Raw genomic sequence first — 18,831 nt, forward strand, 5'->3', positions numbered from 1 at the left:
TTAAGTAGACTTTTTCCTCCTGCAATCCTCGCTAGCTAGAGGTGGAGATCCAGCTCCGCTCTGTCCTGCGAGCGCGAGGAGCACGGCGCTCCTTTCCCGCGCGCGCCGAAGGCCGTCTTCATCCGTCTCCCGCGCGGCCCGCCGACTGCCGCGTTCCCGTTCCCCCCGTCGCGTGCCGCCATTTCTGTAGGGACGCCATGTCGGCGCACCCCCGTGAAGCGATTCCGCCGCCCATGGCCCGGGGAGAACCCAATCGCGGCGCCGGCAAGTCGATCCCTATTCCCAGGCCCTCGGCGGCGGCGGATCCTTTCCGTTGCAGACGGCAGGTCCTAGTAGCGTCAACGGCCTGCCACTGCATAAGTTGCTCCGGATGCGATGTCCCAAGAAGGCGGTGACGACGAGTTCCCCTCACCTACGTGCTACACTGCTACGGGAGCCACCCTGCTGCGTTGATCTCCTCCTGTGAGTTTCCTGTGTCTGCGTGTTTGACATTCAGCTACATCATTGTAGACGATGATGGTGCATTTGAGTTGGAAATGGCTTCAATGTACTGGTGAGTACTTCTGTACTTGCAACTGATTACTTCCGCGTTTGTGTTGCGTACTAATTAGCATTCTTATGAGGTGGTGTCACTATATGTTACAGAATAGGGTAGGTCAGGGCAATGCAATTTTTTATGTAATCGGAAAGTGCAGGGCAAGTGTTGAGCAAGCATCATGATCAGTACTGAATAAATGGTTCTAGCAAAACTAAATATGTCAGGGTTCAGCGGTGTAGTGATCATTGCAATATATCTGCTGCCTTTACAATATCTTAACATGTTCTGTTTTTGTCGTGCTCATTGTGGCAATGCAAATTTAGTTGATTAAGATAACTAAAGGTTATGAGAAAATCTGGTATTTTCCCAGAACAACTTTCTCCGAACTTCCAGTGGCTAGTAGGGTTATGTTACTTTCAGTTCCCTTTGTCAGACAATGAGCAGTACTACTGCCTATGTAGTAATGTTGGAATGTACTACTACTACCTATTAGCATAGATTACTTTACTAATTCTGAATTTGATTAACTTGACAATGTAATGTTCTCACAGTCGCACAGCTACCTATTACCTACCTGTTGCCAATCTGAGTGTGTCATGTTGTCTTCATTTTACTGCCCCTTTACCCTGGGGGTTTCCCCATTCATATGTTGCTTCTGAAAAATGAATGATGAATTGCCTTTTAGCTTATGTTTCGGCACTGGTCATGCTACCACTACCAGGAAACTGAGTTATTCCGCTACAAATTGTTATGTTCAAACGCTGAAAATCTGGTTTAATCAATGGCACTTGAAGCCTCCTTCCTGGCTGGCAGCCAATTTTCCTGGTTGACTGGCAACTGCCACGGCTACCTCCCTGCATCATGTCCGGCCTGGGCGGCTGGATGCTGCTGGCCTTGGCTGGCTTGACGACTGCTCTGTGGCCGGCACATGGGTGGTACGACGGGAAATGGCTCTGAACCTTGCAATCCGATGAAGTCAGGAGAAACTCGATGAAAATAACTAATGACATGGCAGTTTCAAAAAATGGTATTTTGGGTAGCTGCTGTGGTACGGTTGTATTTTGGGGGTCAATTTTTTTTTGGAGAGTTGTTTTTTATCCAAGTTTTATGGATGCTCTTTGAGTTTCTCTTATTTCGACCCCAAAACACATGCGCGTTGACCTAATCTGTCCCAACGCCCTCCTCTTTGCTCTCAGTTCGTCATCGCAGCCTATCGATTTGGATAGATATTGCCTTCTCTAGATTGCTGAGATCGAGAGTTTGTCGTGTTGATCACACTTTCTTTTCTTGCTTGAATTTTTCCTCCACCTATTTATTAATGGGAGGTTGGTCATTTACGAGGAGCTGTGGTTTCTAGATTCGATGGCCATGGTGTCCTTCTTCCAGCCGCTCCCAGATCAATCTGGGGCTCTAATAGCCGCAGCCCGTATAAACGATGGGCTTCTGGTTACGCACCCTCGCACATCAATTTGATTGCTGCAGCTCTATGTTGTAGCCATTTTTTTCTCTTCAATCAATGTTAGTTGGGACCTGGTGATGAGTAGATCTGCCTCTGCTGCTGTTGCATGGCAGTGATGACAAAAAGGTTATTTGGTTGATTATGATTCTTAATGCCATTTAAGGATCAAATCGTGATGACCTTATTTGTGCGTGTCTGAGCCAATGCAATGCAGAGTCCCTGTTTACCAACCTTTCTGCTGATCTTTTCATCCTCAATTTTTATTCCTGCTGGTTACTTCCTGGCAGAGGCGGTTTCGTGTCTGATCCTTTGTGTTCTTGAAACTTTTGCTCTACTAAGGATTTTGCACTATTGTTTATTTGATATTGGTCGTGGGATGATCAGGGTGCAAATATCCTTTTATCTGCAGTTGACAGGATAAATGACAAAGGGATATATTTCATCTTGTATTTATGTGTGTCGATTGGATTTCTTAGTAGTGTCTTTGGCTCATCTGGCATGGCTGGGATGACGAAAACATACGTTTCTCGATCCTGATACTTGATTTTTTCCAAGTTCCAAACTTTGATGACCTTTATGCGTGTCTGAGCCAGCGCAGATGAGTATGTTTTCTAGGGTGGCTGTGATAACAAAAATGTTCGTTTCTCGATGTTGAGACTTGATTTATTCAAGGACCATATTTTCTGGATGAGATATCAGTATTACCTATCTTTATGCTTCGCACGAAAAGTATGACCTTTTTCTGTTGTCCCTGGCTTATTTGAGTTTTGTTTAGCTTAGTTTTGATTTCTTTATTCACTTATGGTGACAATACTCTCCAAAATGATGCTAGTTGTTACCTTGTCTGTTGTGATTTTTGGCTAGTTCTCAAGATGGATAAATTGCTCTGCACTGCTTATCAGTCTTTTGCATTCTCAGAATGCTTCCGGAGTGCCATGATCCTTCTATCAGGAATAATCGTGGGCACTGACTGACTGCATCAATCATCGCTCAGTGAGGTATTAATTGCCGCCAATAGGGCTTCGCTTGCATGCAAGGCGGCTAATAAAAGCGCCAGGTAGACGCGCGGAGATGCATTTTGAGTACAGGTGAATATTTCCCCATTCGCTGGTTTTGAGTACAGGCTAATAAAAGCGCCAGGTAGACGCGCGGAGATGTCATCATAGCTGTTCTGGATGATCATGTCAGTGACTCAGTATGAGCGGTCATGGATCCTTTTCTTGCAATCTTGCATCGAACTGTCATACATGAACTTGGATTCTTTTGTGGCCATCGAATTGTCATACATGAACATGGGTCCTTTTGTGGCCACCTGGCTGCTGTTCCTACCGAGGCCACGGTTCGAATTATCATACATGAATCCCATATATCGGTATAGCCATTGAGCAGGAGTTATGTTTGGAACCCCGGCAGGTTTGTTTTTGGAAATGCACTCTTAAAGTTCTCTATATGAAATGAATAACTGTGCGGTTGCAGTAGTTAGTTTTGTGACTTATCAAAGGGTTTCCTACAAATGGTACTGTGTTATTCCTGTCAAATCTAACCCTACCGTTGCAGCCATTGTGAAGGTCAAATGACCTCAATGTCTGCAATGACAGTTACATGTTTATCTTCATGCGTTAAATCTATATTTCAGTAGTCCATGAGATAAATATAATTAAGGGTGTGTCTGGGGTGTAACCAGGGTTTCTAAACTCTTATTTGATTTAATATAATGATGATGCAGCTCTCCTGCATGTCCAAAAAAAGTGAGAAAAATGTCCATAACTAAAGTAGTTCTTTGGAACCTTGCTTACTAGAGCTGGTTCTTCAAACAGTTTTCTGTTGATCAAAATGGATCTCTGAAGTTCCTGTTGAAAGTTAAACATGAAACATATAGCAAGCAAGATATCATCTGATGCAAACTAGAATTTGTTTAAGATACAGCCAGATTCAGAAGAACTGATAATTCAACTAGCTAAATACTACAAAACAGAAATACAAATGTAGATAGCGAGCATGCATGGGGTAAACAATGTGGTCATTTGAACCTTCTTTTTCTGACCATTGTTTGCTTCCATGGTGAGATATCTATGTCAAGCTCTCCATGGATTGAGGAATCATGGTGCATGGTCAAGATTCAATAACCAACCATATGACCTTGATTCACACTTGCTTAAGTCCTCACTATTCTTGGAGTTTGTTAAGATCTCGCCTAGAGGTCCACCTTGAGGCATCTCCCAAGAGCTTGATATGCAATCCTGCTGTACTTGTGTCATGTTAGGTGTAAGGCAGGTAGATCGTGGACCGTCTGCAGAATAGAAAGTCGATGAAACTAGCATGGAATCAGAATATTTGTTCTTTTCTGACTCCATTTTCTCATTCTGGGCTAGGCTGAAATTTTGAAGGACTGATTGGAGGGAGTCAGCGTCATGGCGCTGTGTGGAGGAAATGGTCTTGTGGCTAGGCTGGTTGCCTCCCCAGGCTTTCAATATTGTGTCTGACTCATTTTCCAGTGTGGGACCTAACTTATCTGGTTTGTTCTGCTGCTTCAGTTGAGAGTGCAGGGACAGGGTGGGTTGGCTATTCGTAGAATTAAGCAGCAAAGATGTTGTCTTCCGTCGGTTGGTTTGCTTTCTCTCTGCTCAAGCATTGTCCTGAAAATGAGAAGGTTTTAGAAATGGGAATTATTATGACTGCTAAGTGGCAACTAAAATCAAAATAATCTTATATAGAACCATAACATACTAACACTTTTCCAGAATGTAACATACTAATAGCTATTCCAAAATGTAACATCATCGATGCTGTTAATAGGATGCACAAGTATTAAGTTGGGATTTTATTATCCAGATATGATGCTAAAATAGGGTGCCTCATATAAGGAGATGACTCTGGTGGAAGAATATAGTATTTACCTGTTTAAACTATCTGTCCAATAGCTGACAGTGCCTGGCTTGGAGTCATTAACTTTTGCCTTCTTCAAGCTACCTTGTGGCCCAGCACATGGCAATGAGCCAGCAGCAGCAGCAGGCACCTCCTTGGTGGTCTTCTTGGGTTGGTTTTCCACAGGCTTTCTTGAACGGTGGCGGTTTCTGTTGATGTGCCGCTCACAGTACTTGTGATCAGCCATTGCCTCCTTGGAGCATCGCCACTTCTTTCCATCTGTCCGTCGGCATCTTCCAGGCTCTGGGTCAGAGTCTGCATTTGTGTAGCCTTGATAGAGAGGCCTCCAGCCCACTGCATTAGAGAAGTTTGTCAAGCTCTGATTACATTTATATCCAAAGCAATACTGTGGTTATTCTTTATGGCATATGATTGTTTGGGTACAAAATGATGGTAAGATTTTAGTGCGGCTCTAGTTGAATGTAATGTCTTTGTAGTTCCATAACATTCATCTATTTAAGTTAATGACTTGGTAGTTACAGACACTACAGAGTTGCCAACATTTTTATTTACCATGTAACACTACAAAGGCATCCATTTGTGCAAAGTAATCTATCTTCTATCTTGGTTTATTGCAAGTGCTAGTAGTTTTGAAGTAGATAACCTTAGTTTTCTGATTCAGAATATGCATAAGGCATTCATTTGTGCAAAATAAATATTTCTCTTCTATCTTGGTCTATTGCAAGTGCTAGTAGTTTTGAAGTGGAGAACCTTAGTCTTCTGATTCAGAACATGCATGCATACCTCTATTGGATGATCTGAAGCTCTTGCTGATTGAAATGAGCAGGCTGGAAGGTATGGGGGCCTTTGCATTGAGATACTTGTATATCAGAGCCTGGTGCTCCAGCTCCATCCACTGCGAGGGAGTAAATGGCCTCTTGGTCCTGCACAGCAGGAAAGCCTGCTCGCTCAGGCCTCCAAAATCCAAGCCTAGATGATGACGAACAGAGAATATTTGAGGCCAAAAAAGGAGAATATTTAGTCTACCAAATCTGAAATGCTGAAGCAAAACAGCAACCTTATCTCCAGAGACGTGCATGGTGAAGGGAGCGCCAAGACAAAAGTGTAAAGGTTAAAAGCAGTTGAAATGTTTACAGGGCAGCCTTGTGAGGGGCCCAGGGCCCAGGGCCCAGGGAGAGCTCTAGCGTTGTGCAAATCCCTATGGCCGCCACGCTAGGCCCCTCCATGTAGCATAGCATTCATGAGAGCTCATCAAGTTCCATGAATGCTGCACCTCTGTTCTCCTTTTGACTTTTGCTTTTCTTTTTGAACATTACTAGTACAATAGGGAAACACACTACTGCCGCTGTCTATCATTTTTTTTTTGCAGATAACATATCCATCCATCCAAGAACATGCAAAATGGAATCTTGGTTCTACTTCTACAGTGTGTATGAAAGGAAGGAATGAATGGGCACGACATCTTGGTTCTACAGTGCGTATGAAAGGAAGGAAGAATGAATGGGCATGATGGAAGAAAATGTGTTGTTGAGGACTTAGGAGGCATCCAGACCTGAGGGCAATGTGTGAGCCGACTTGGAGAACCTGAGCATCTTCTGTTCGTCAAGGAAGGGGTAGGGAGCAGCAGCAGCAGCAGCCGCTGCCTGGGTGAGGGCTGCTCGCTTGAGAAGACCCAGGTCGCTGTCCCTGGGTGGTGGCGCGGTGATGGCGATGCCTTGCTGCAGCCCCATCACATCCCCGACGACTCCGAGCTCCATGCCCACAGCCGCACCAGCAGCAGCAGCACAAAACTCAGCACTCGGGTTTGGGGGAGAAGAAGAGCCTGCTGATGGGAGAGTGGATGCTGGTGTGCATTGTTGGGGACAGGCTTGTTGGTTTTGAGGAGAGAGGGAGAGGGAGAGAGAAGGTGGGTGTGCTTTTCTGGTGGGAGGGAGGCAGGGTGTGTGTGGTGGCTTCTTTGAGGGACTAGGGGGGTGGCCCTTAAATAGCACCAGTCCTTTCATCCATTCTTTTGGCTTTGGATGAGTTTTGAGAGATTTCCTTTTGGGAGTTTTTGAATACTGCTATGGTACAACATTTTCTAGGGTTTTTATTGTTGTTATTAAGACCATGACAGTGACAGTAGTGAGTTGACAGCGCGTACCACGGATGGTGTAGCAGTGTGTTGTTAAAGCAGAATCTCAAATCTACACAACCAAAGGTACTACTAACCCCACACGTAGTATGATTGATCAAAACCGAAAGGCCCTACTACGGGCCCTGCCTCTTGAAAATAGGTCTGTCTGGGTTTTCTTTCATCGCCATTGGTGTGAAGTGAGTGAACTCACATGTCATGTCCTCGCCTCAACCTTTAAGTTTAAGGGAAAAGGCGTGGTGTACTGCTGTTGCATGCAAGACATAATAAATAGTAATAGCTTGGCCTTTTTTTCTCTTCCAGCGATTTCATTTCATACTCTCTCCATCCCTTAAAAAAGTTAGTTTTAGACATGATTTAGGATATCATGGAGTGATTAATTAGAGTTTATTTTTTTTCATGTTTGTCCTTATTAAATAGCTTATCGGGCATTCACTCAATGAATAAATAACTCCCTGTTTCCGACTGGTTATCGAGTTGTGCTCTGGGGCAAGTGTCACGGGTTCGATCCCACGCTTGCTGGTTTTTTTTTTTTGCGATTTTTGCATGGCACGCGTACGTATAGACATGCGTATTTGTGCAGGCGCGCGTACTCGTATTTGTGCAGGCGCGCGTACTTGTATTTTTGTGGTCGCGACGGAGCCATCCTCATTAGCGTCAGCAACGAGCTCCATGTCCTCCAGCGCCATGGAGTGAGGCGCGAGCGGCTCCGGCGCCATGGAGTCAGGCACGAGCTCCATTATGTCCTGTTTGTAAAGTTGCTTGTGCTAATTTATACAGCTGATTTGTTAGGAGAGAACTGTCAGGCAACCAATCTCAGCCCAAGACGATGAAAATCGAACCCTGGGGTCTCTGCCTGGCGCCGGAGGTACTGGAGACAGCATCCAAAGAGGCCTCAGGCCTCTTCGAAACGAGGAGGCCTTAATGCATGACTGCATGCGCTTGAAACGATGGGGCTGCGTTAATGCGGGGGCAAACTCGTGTAAGGAACTGGTGGACCACCTAAAACGAACTCATTTGTGAAAACGCTCCCAACCCTCAGAACGAACTGTTTCAAGGGATGGAGGGAGTACATAGTCATGTCATGGGAGCAAGCAATTACATGTGGGGTTAATTAAGAAGGCCAATGAGGCAAATAACTGTGTGTGTGGGGCGGTACGTTGCGTGAGTAACTTCTGCAAACTAGTACTGGTACTTGTAGTTCAATAACTAGGGCCTTTTGTATCCTTGCAGGTAAATACGAGGAAGTAAATGGCGGGGCTTCATCCATGTGATGGCCAGTACAGGACGAAGAGGCAAGCAAATGTGACGGGAGCTCACACTCACACGCTGTAAACTGTGGGGCATCGACTCCAAGAGAGGGTGAGAGTGAGAAAGGAACTTTAGGGCGTGTTTGGTTGTCCGCATAAGGGCAAATCAGGCTCTCCGGATGCAGCCTGCTTATGTTTGGTTCCCTGGCCACCGTCCCGAGCCAGGCTCCGCTCGTGCAAAAGCCCTCTCCTGGCCTGGCTCGCGAGGAACGCCCAAATCGGCCGTTTTTCTTCAGCCTGGCTCGCTCCGTGCTCCCGCGAGCTCGCGCGCCTGGCGATTCCGTGCGCGGGGAGATGGCGCGAAGATCCTAGGGTTACCTCCCCCGTTCCCGCCATTCACCGCCTATATATCTTCCCTCCCGCCGCCTCCCTCTCTTCTTCTTCTTGTCGCTCCCCGTCTGCGCCGCCGGTAAGCTCCACCTCCTCTTCCTCCTCCCCCCGGTGTTCTTGATGGATTCGTGGCCTCCTAATGCCTACCCTCTATCTCGATTTGTTGCAGGTGTCGTGGATTTGCGTCCTCTTGAAGCAAGTGAGTTTTTCCCCTTCTCTTTCTCCATTTTTCTGTGCGATTTGAAACCCTAGGTCACCATTGTTTGTTGATCTCGCTGCAGGCACACCAGATCTGATTTCTTGGCTGTTATTGCGGTATGGATCCTTGTTCTTAGGTCTCATATTGTTTTCTTATTTTTTTTCAAGTAAAAATCCTATTTTGTGTATGCTAATCCTCTTTTCTTTGCTTGTGTGCTTGCAGATCTGAGCTCCCTCACCTGCTGGGTTGGGCTTTTGCTGGTGCTGCTGCTTGTTGACGTGGGTATTTTGTATATCTACTCCCCCTCTCGCCTCCCCCCTAATCTGTACCGTGCGATAGTGAGTCCTGCGTTCTTGGATTCGGATGCATGTCCTACTTTGTGATATTATGAGCAAGTATATGAAGTTGCCATTTTGTCTGAGCTATTGTCCAAGTCTGTGATGATTCCTTTTGTCCTGAGCTATTGCCTTAGTCTATGATGATGCCTTTTTTCTGAGCTATTGCCCTAGTCTGTGATGATGAAAGTCTTATTTTTAGCATGTTCTAGTATATGATGAATCCTTTTTCTAAGCTTTTGTCCAAGTCCATGATGATGACATTGTCATTCTGAGCATTTGTCCTTAAATTCCATTCATTTTTTCTAGATGGACTTGGAAGAGAAGAGACGCATTCTTTTTGCTCGTGCTGCTGCTCTTATCACTGCTATGTATGCCCTGCTGTTTGCTAGACTTAGAATGCTTCAGAGTCAGCGGCCTCAGATCAGTTATGGTCCAATGAGCATTAGGGATGAGGAGCGCCAAAGGAACTTGAACTTAATTTACAACTACAATGATATAGAGTGTGTGAACATGCTTAGAATGAGAAGGGCACCCTTTTTTAGTTTGTGCAACTTGCTTAGGGAGAAGAAGCTACTTGCTGACAACATAAATTCTTGTGTTGAAGAGCAAGTTGCAATGTTTCTCTATATTATTGGTCATAACCAACGATTTAGAGTTGTAAAGCAAAACTGGAGAAGGTCTATAGAGACAGTCCACCGCCATTTTAAAGACGTGTTGTATGCTATTGGTGAGCTTAGACAAGAGATGATTAGACCTCCAAGTAATGAGACACCAGTAAAGATTAGCAACAGCCATAGATGGTATCCTTACTTTAAGGTAAAAAAACCTGTCATATAACTGCTAGGATATTGTTGCATTAGCTCATGTCAATTTACTATGCAATTTTGGATGCCATGTAGGACTGCATTGGGGCCATTGATGGGACTCATGTATTTGCCCAAGTTCCAGCCAAGATGCAAGCTGCATTTAGGGGTAGAAAGAATGCCCCCACACAAAATGTGCTAGCAGCAGTTAGCTTTGACTTGAAATTTACCTATGTGCTGGCTGGTTGGGAGGGATCAGCTCATGATGCCACAATTCTTGCTGATGCATTACAGAGAGAGGATGGGTTGAGGGTTCCACCAGGTAATTAAATCAACTGTGATAATAAGAAGCAAATGTAACTTACAAAATGATGAATCTAATTGAACTCCACATTTATTTTAGGCAAATTCTTCTTAGTAGATGTTGGATATGCTTGTCGGCCTGGATTTCTTCCTCCTTATCGAGGTTGTAGGTACCATCTTAAAGAATATGGGAATAGGAACTACCCAACCAACCCAAAAGAGTTGTATAATTTGAGGCACTCTAGTTTGAGAGTAACTGTAGAAAGGGCATTTGGGGCTCTGAAGAACCGTTTTCGCATCATTGACACCAACAAACCATTCCATCGCTTGAGGACATAAATCAAGCTTGTACTTGCATGTTGTATAATGCATAACTGGATCCTTAGTTTTGGGGTTGATGAGGTTATTCCAGAAGAGTTCTCTTGGGTACCAAATGACACAAACAGTCAGCCCCATCCTGCTCATATGGATGACAATGCTGCCTGGGCACTTCAGAGGGATGAATGGGCTAATCACATGTGGGCTAATAGGGGTCTTTCTAGAATCTAGAGTTCTATTATGTATCATTAAGTTGTCTGTAATTCATTTTATTCATGGACAAATGCTGTTTTTTTCCTGTGATTCTGCACTTGATCTGAGACTTTGGGCAATAGCAATGCTGTTTTTTTTTTCTGTGATACTACACTTGATCTGAGACTTTGGGCAATAGCAATGATGTTTTTTTCTGTGATACTACACTTGATCTGAGACTTTGGGCAATAGCAATGATGTTTTTTTTCTGTGATACTACACTTGATCTGAGACTTTGGGCAATAGCAATGATGTTTTTTTTCTGTGATACTACACTTGATCTGAGACTTTGGGCATGTGCAATGATGTTTTTTTTTCTGTGATACTACACTTGATCTGAGGCTTTGGGCATGTGCAATGATGTTTTTTTCTGTGATACTACACTTGATCTGAGGCTTTGGGCATGTGCAATGATGTTTTTTCTGTGATACAAAACACTTGTGCTGAGGCTCTGGGCATGTGCAATGATGAATTAGGCTATGGCTGAGGAGATGATGCCTGCTGATGACCTTGTGTTCCCTGGACTGGATGGTGGTCTTTTGGCTGGTGACAATGTGGTTGTTGGGGATGATGTGACTGGTTTCATACCAGCATCACAGGAACCTGCTCAGCAGAGGACCTCTCTAAGGTGGACTGAGCCCATGTCTGCCTTTGTGCTGAAGCAGATGTGCTAGCTCATTACCACTGGAGTGAGGACTGATAAGGGCTTCAAAGAAGTGCACCTGAACAAGGTGGCAAAGGCTCTGCAAGAGTTCTGTGGTCATGAAGTTAGTGGTACCTAGGTGTACAACCACCTGAGGAAGTGGAGGCAGAGGTGGGTGAAACTGTCCAAGCTGAGGGACCTTAGTGGAGCTCAGTGGGATGAGGACAACTGCATGATTGTTCTTGAGGAGGAACACTACAATGGTCATACCAAGGTGAGCAAGAACCTATGATACTACAACTTGATTTGTTAGATGACTCTTTGAAACATTTTGTCATTATGGCTAACAAGGGACAGTTCATTTTGCAGGACCACCCCAATGATGCTACACTGCTCAACAAGCCCATACAACACTACAAGCAGATGATGGTCATCTTTGCCAATGGTCAGGCAACAGGCAAGTGGGCTATGGGCTCCAATGAGCCACTTGGCACACCATCTGACTGTGCTGAGAGCTCACTGAAGACTGAGATCCTGAACAGTGGCAAGACTGTGACTCCTGAGGATACGAAGAGTGAGGGAGGAGTTGGTAACAAGAGGAAGAGATCCATGCTGGCAGAAGAGGATGTTGTTCTGTTCACTGGCATGGCAGAGGCAGTGAAGGATGTTGCTGATGCTATTAGGTCGACCAAGGTTGAGGATTCCCACCCTGAGCTGTATGGTGCTGTTATGTTTGTGCCAGGCTTCACTGAAGAAGCACTGATGTGTGCTTATGGCCATCTGCTGGACAACAAGGCCTTGGATTCAGCTTTTGTCAAGATGTCTGACTACCACCGTGAGCTGTGGCTAAAGACCTACTTGGCCAAGCACTACTACATGTGAAGGCTTCACAGCTTGGGGTTGATCCTTTTGTGCAGTGCCTGCATTATCATGGTGGTCTTCTGATGCAGTGCCTGTCCCTGTGCAGTGGTGGCCTCTTTTGTGCATACCTAACTACAGCTGGTGGATGTGTAGTTGGTTGACCTTCTCTTTTGTGCAGTTGATCTGATCCTGCATAGCTTACTTACTAACACTAACATATAGTTAGTGTCTTAAATAACCCTGCACCTACAACCTAGATCAACCTAGTGGTGGCAATCTGACCATGAGTCCATTGCCAATGATGTGAACCTTGTGGTTCTAAATTTTATATGGGCACCAGCCTATGCCTGTGATTTGTACAATTTCATTCTGAGCACTTGCCTTATTGCATGTGATGTTTGTTTTCTTATATCTGAGCACATGTCCATTGCCTGTGATGATTTATGACTGAACTGAGCACTTGTCCATTGCCTGTGATATTTTTGGATTGATCTGAGCACATGTTCATTGCCTGTGCTGTTTTTTGATTGATCTGGCCTTGTTGCCTCGCCGGATCTAGGACCACTCCCTCGCCGTGGGAGCACCTTCGGAGAGGTATGTGCTCCACCTCGATCTCCTCTTCTCTGCTCAGTAGTTCATCGATTCATGGCTTCCTAAACCTTCCCCTCTCTCTCTCTCTGCAGGTGCTGTGGATCTGAGGCTATACAGGCAAGTGATTTCTCCCCCTCCCTTTGCCTCTTCCTCTTCATTTTGAAACCCTAATGCTTGGTGATGGAACCCTCACTGAATGTTCCCTCACAATCTCGCTGCAGGCACCTAATGCCTCATGCCAATGATGTTTTCTTTTTAGGCTGAGCACATGCCTTATTTACAATTACTGTTTGGAACATCTGAGCATATGCCTCTTTGCTATTTTTTGGTTCTGGTATGTTGTTACTTGTGGACGAAAGACTGGGATTTTTACAAGTTGGGAGGAGTGCCATGAACATGTGAATGTGTTTCCTGGAGCACTCTTCAAGAAGTACAAGACCAAAGAAGAAGCTATTGCTGCCTTCTTTGGGACGGCCGACAAAGAAGATGTCAATTTGGGAGATAAGGGAATGAAGAACCATGGGACGGCCGAAAAAGAAGTTGCCTCCTTTAAGTCAAAAGATGTTATGTTAATAGTGTTGTAATTCTGTTGTTAGTTATGGTCATTGTTAAGCTGATGTAGTCAATCATGTGTAAACTAAGCACATGAAGGTTGGGAGGTATACTCACCACATGATGCAGGAGGTATTCGAACCTTGAGTTTATGCAACCAACCAAACACCCTAACATGCATCTATCTGTCCCATCTGTCTATCCATACAGGTAACCAAACAAGAGCTCACATCAGCCAGGCTCTTTTGAACCGAGCAACCAAACAATGCTAGTTGCATGCGTTCGGCCAGGCCTGCCAGGGCCTGGCGGGAGGATGCGAGCCAGGCTGAGCTCAACAACGTACCAAACAGACCCTTACTGCTTGGGCCTGTCTTTGTGTGTGATGGTAAAAGATGTGCCCCATCTCGGTGAAACCTTGTGGAGTAAAGACTAGTGAGGTTGTTACAGTAAGATTGATTGAGCCTTACACCTACATGTACTAGTAGTAAGTACATAAGGCTAACTTGACATTTACGAAGATCTTATCCGCTGGTGGCATGTTCGCTTGAACTCATTAGCTGTAGCTGGTTACAGTATTTTTGTCTCGCAACAAAACAGCTTCAGTCAGCTTATGAGCCGACTTTAATACTAGCCGAACAGGTCCTGGGTCTCCGGATACCCCTATCGCCCCTATCCTTTTGCACCTTTAGGCCTCCATTGAAGCAAGCACAAACACGAGAGAGTAATTGCCACAGTAATACTGGTAACAGGACTCAGGAGGAGCCACTCCTACCGCGACTAGGCCCGGCTTACGTCCTGTTTGTTTGGGCTTGTTTGACTGATAAGCAATGATTGAAAGTATTGTTGACTGATTAGGAGTGAGAAAAAAACATTGTTCGTTGACTGAAAAAATATGTCTTATAAGCCAAACAAGCCCAATCGAACGTGACATTGGTTGGATCTTCGTGGTGTTCGGTGGTAGCCGGGAGTCACGACCACATCCTACTCCTCCACAGCCCGGCGCTGTGCGTAAACATGGCATATGGGTCCGCCAAAGGCAAACAAAGTACGGCTGCCGCGCAGGGAGCTTTGGCAGGGCAGCCGCCCGCCCGCAGCAGACTCCCTCCATCCGCGCGTCCACCGGCCTGCCGCTGCTAGCTGCTGCGCTGCGCGGTCACGAGGCAGAGGTGACGCTTTTCAAGTCGCCCTCCTCGCCCCTCCAGCTCCTGTCCGCGCGCGTTCGGCGTCCGCGGCTTTGCTTTGCTTTCCTCGGCCAGTGCAATGCCAACGAACGCCCGGGGCCGGGCACTCGTGGCATGGGCTATTTACTCCAGACGCTCTCGCTTTCGTGAACCGGCCGGCCGGGCGGATGGACCAGTTTGCTTTCCTCTCTTGCGTTCGGTCTCGCACTCTCGGACCCCCTCTTGATAGCTGGAGCACGCATTTTGCCTTGGCAGCAGTTGCTCCAGAGCTCCCCGTGGCCCGTGCTCGTGCTGCCACATGCGGCGGTGCCCTGCCTGGTGGTGCCTGCCGCTCTCTGGCGAGCAGAGCAGCCAGCCAAAGCCCAAGCATCATGTGATGTGAGTTTCAAGGGGAAGGGGTTCGGTCGGACACTGGGAGGGGCCCCGTGGCACTGGTACGCAGTACGCACGGCACCAACCCAGCTTCTTACGGCGCGGCGGCCCAATTTCTTTGTCATGATAAAGACGACGACAGGCCGAGAGGTAGTTTTTTTTTTCTTTAACTAAACAACTATAACGACGACGAAATGCCAGCGGGCAACCATGTGGCCGACGCTTGCTTGCACTGTGTAACGAATGTTTTCTTTCTCTCGGCGCGATCGATCACACACGCCACGCCAGCGCGTTGGCCCCGCATGCACGCTAAGATTATTGGAGTTGACTGTGCATCATCGAAAGTATAAAAAGAGTCTCCGAAGGGGAGCAAAGAGGGTAAGTGATCTTTTTCACCTAAGCTACCGTGGGGCTGATTGGCCGCACCGTTTAGTTGTCTGACCTCATTCATACACTCAAAACTCACATCTATGCAGGTAACCAAACAAGATGTCATCTTATTCTAGACCACCAACAAAGACAACCAAACACGACTGGGTGCACGGTTTGAGCATGCATGTCACCGTCCTGAACCGGCTCTCCATATATGACAGTAGTAGTCAGTTCACTTGGAGGATACTTTGCCACTGCGCGCCTCTTCTTTCCTCAATTGTTTCCTTTACCCCTCTCACTGATTGCTTATCATATAAGAGACAAAATAGTCTTCAGTCGTTTATTTTTTTAATGAATTTTTTTTTGTTAAAATGCATTATTTCTCATAACATAAGAATATGAGCGTACAACAGAAATATAGAAGGCGCATTTGATGAGCTGAGCCTATTTTCCCACTCTAGCAGATACCTTCTTTATGTTGATCATAAAAGAACAACCTCAATCGTCCCCCCGAATAGAGCAATATCTTTGCCAATAAATCTAAAAGTAGAATCGACGATCACCAATCCCACTATGTTAGGGCATCTCCAATAGTTTGATGAAGCTACTTTCAATCTTGATTTTCTAGTGGGATGAAAAAAATCTTCCTCCAACAACTCTCTATTCCAACTCCTAATCTATTCGCACTTGAAAAAATGGAGACATCCATGGCAAAGATATGCAAACAAGTGTTGATTTTTTTTCTTCGACACGCCGTTGCCCCGCCATTGCCTAGAGGTTCGGCGAAATTGAATGTCGGGCCACTATTTTCATATATGAGAACACCGAGAAGTAGAGCAGACAATGTTGTAGGTTTTGATTGTGAGTTAGAGTGCCGCCATGCCGAGGATGACTGACATCGGTCAGCCATGGATGCCGGTGCGACTGCCGTTGCCGCTAGAGAGGTTTGTCAAATTGGATTTCTAAAGACTAGCTACTTTCAGATCTGAGAATACCGAGAGATAATATGCAATGGAGGCAATGGAGATTCCGTGTTAGAGGTTCTAGGTTTCAATTAGGTGCAAAGGATGGCAGGTTGTGGAGCGACTAGGTGACGGCAATGGCGGCGGTGTCGGTGTGACATGGACAACGGCAAATTTTTTTCCAAATGCATCTGCTTTTTATTTTTAAGTAAACTATTGGAAATTGTCAGGAGTAGCTTGTTTTTTGTTCATAATATATTGTTTACCCGGTCGCAAAACCAGAATTTTAGTATTATTTTTTGTTTATTGGAAAAATGGTAAAATCAGAATTTTAGAATTACGTTTTTGGATACTGTTGAAGATGCTCATAAAAATAGATAGTAGAAATAGATTATTGGTGAGATGGCCGAGATGCTCACTCACCGGCACTCGACTATAAAGTTGTGGCAAATGCACGCACACGCACTCACAGTGCCGAATGCTGTTAGCGCACAGTGGCGTTCCTCCCTGCTAGGAGCACGGGTGTCATTTAGGGCGTGATTGGTTGCTCCGAGCTCGGTCATTTGGGATGAAGGCCCTATCCAGGCTTTTTCTAGCCCAGCTAACACCGTTCACCCTCCTGTGTTTGGTTGCACTTGAGGCTTGCGTACTGGATGACTTCCTTCTCGTTTGATTGCCAGCATGGAGCGTTAAGTGGTAAGAAGTTGTGCCCCTAGCTCTGTTTGGTTTGCCGCACGACAACAGGTCTAGGCACTAAGGTATGGTTTTGGTGAGGTTACCACACTTCTTAGGAAAACAAGCAAGACAGAGGATTTGTTTGTCTCAGTTCATTGTGCCTTTTCATCGACAATGACCTTGGAGCATCTAATGATAAATTTGAACCATACAACAGTCCTGACATATAATAGTTAACAACATTAGGGTCACAGTACCTCACAAGGTTATTGTCATTACAAGTTTGGACGGCACATTTTGAGCATCACAGGCAGTTGTAGCAACGAGCAAGAACGAACCACAGGAGCACCAGCAAGAAAAAAGATTGTACCACAGCCACAACAAATAACACCGGTGTGTTCCTGACCACCTTGGGTGGAGGCTCGACAAAAACTTTGTCATCTTCACAACCCATGAACTCAAGTATGATGCTTCTGCCTCTTCTTTGGTAGGGAAGCTCTTGTAGCTGTTGTTTTTAAAACTAGTTACCTGGCCATTGCATTAGCTCAGGTTGCATATACCCCAGGAACCTTGCCACGGTACACAACATACCAAGCCATGTGCCCCTTAAAAAACACATAAAAGCAAGTATAAGATGTTGATAAGATGAGGGTTAGTTCAATCGATTTGCCTCAGATTTAATTGCCTTTTCATTTGACCTTGAACTTGGAGCTTAAGAAACATAGACATCAACATATCTCAAACAGATAGTAGAAAACCAAGATCATGATAGGCATGAAAACCATGAGAGACGTCCAGCCCAGCCATCAGATCATCACAGCCGCCCAGCTGTTGCTTGGGCATGGATGTCTCTCATGGTTTGATGACAGCCATGAGAAGCATAAGTAGAAGATAGAAGAAACAATGCTCCAATACCTCACAAGTCCAATGTCATCAGTGTGCATAATCCATTACTCAAATTGGCACTGTTATCTTCATAGGCATGAAAAGAATCTCATAATTATATCAGCCTCAGTCAAAAGAATGGTTGACATCATAGGCACAAAAAAATGCAGGCCTCAGCTAACTACAAACTAACTTATGATCATCTTGCAAGCTAACTGTAATCATCCCAGGTGGTAAATAAGAACACAAATTGTTGAGGCAAGTTCATGGCTGCCATGGAAGCGTGCGACATGTCCATCCTAGCCATCCGGTAGGCATGCCTACAACAGTTGCTTGGGAATGAACGTATCGCACGGTTTGATGACAGACATGAGAAAACACAAGAAGACAATAAAGCAGCAACATGAAGAATACCCGTAGCCATCTTAGATTGCTATAGTTTGCATCATCGGCTAAATAGGAACTCCAACAATAAGAATAACAAGAACAATAACAACATCTGAAATGTCTCAGATCAACTAAGTGACAATCCAAGGTATTTTAGGACTCAGATTAACTAAGTGATAATCCAAGGTATTTTAGGGCTCAGATCAACTAAGTAACAATCCATCACCTGTTGTTAATGTCTACACCACATAGATCAACACAGCCTCACATCCATCACCATGGCTCCTATGCTATACAAAACTAGGTGCAGCCTTGGTCAGACGATAAATGGTTCTTTGTAGCACCAGATGAGGTCAGTGCTACACATCAAAATACTTCCTACAACATAAGACAGTTAGCATGGCTATATGCAAAAGTGGAGAGGCCAACTCATATGCATCTAAGCAAAGTATGTTGTGCTCAGGTAGGTCCTAAGCCACA

The 18,831-nt window shown here is 45.3% G+C and overlaps 2 non-coding genes and 1 pseudogene across 2 annotated transcripts; 2 read left to right on the top strand and 1 right to left on the bottom strand.

The window, feature by feature from the left end:
* The first annotated feature begins 2,104 nt into the window (after window positions 1–2,104).
* Window positions 2,105–2,201, top strand: LOC136512454 (small nucleolar RNA snoR126). The gene has a single exon (XR_010773094.1). It is a non-coding gene; the product is annotated as a small nucleolar RNA snoR126 (small nucleolar RNA).
* Window positions 2,202–2,496: 295 nt separating this feature from the next.
* LOC136512439 (small nucleolar RNA snoR126) lies at window positions 2,497–2,590 on the top strand. The gene has a single exon (XR_010773091.1). It is a non-coding gene; the product is annotated as a small nucleolar RNA snoR126 (small nucleolar RNA).
* A 975-nt stretch (window positions 2,591–3,565) lies between these two features.
* Window positions 3,566–7,006, bottom strand: LOC136473070 (growth-regulating factor 9-like; annotated as a pseudogene).
* Window positions 7,007–18,831: the final 11,825 nt, after the last annotated feature.

This window comes from Miscanthus floridulus, chromosome 1 (assembly GCF_019320115.1).
Source record: "Miscanthus floridulus cultivar M001 chromosome 1, ASM1932011v1, whole genome shotgun sequence".
Taxonomy (NCBI): Eukaryota; Viridiplantae; Streptophyta; class Magnoliopsida; order Poales; family Poaceae; genus Miscanthus; species Miscanthus floridulus.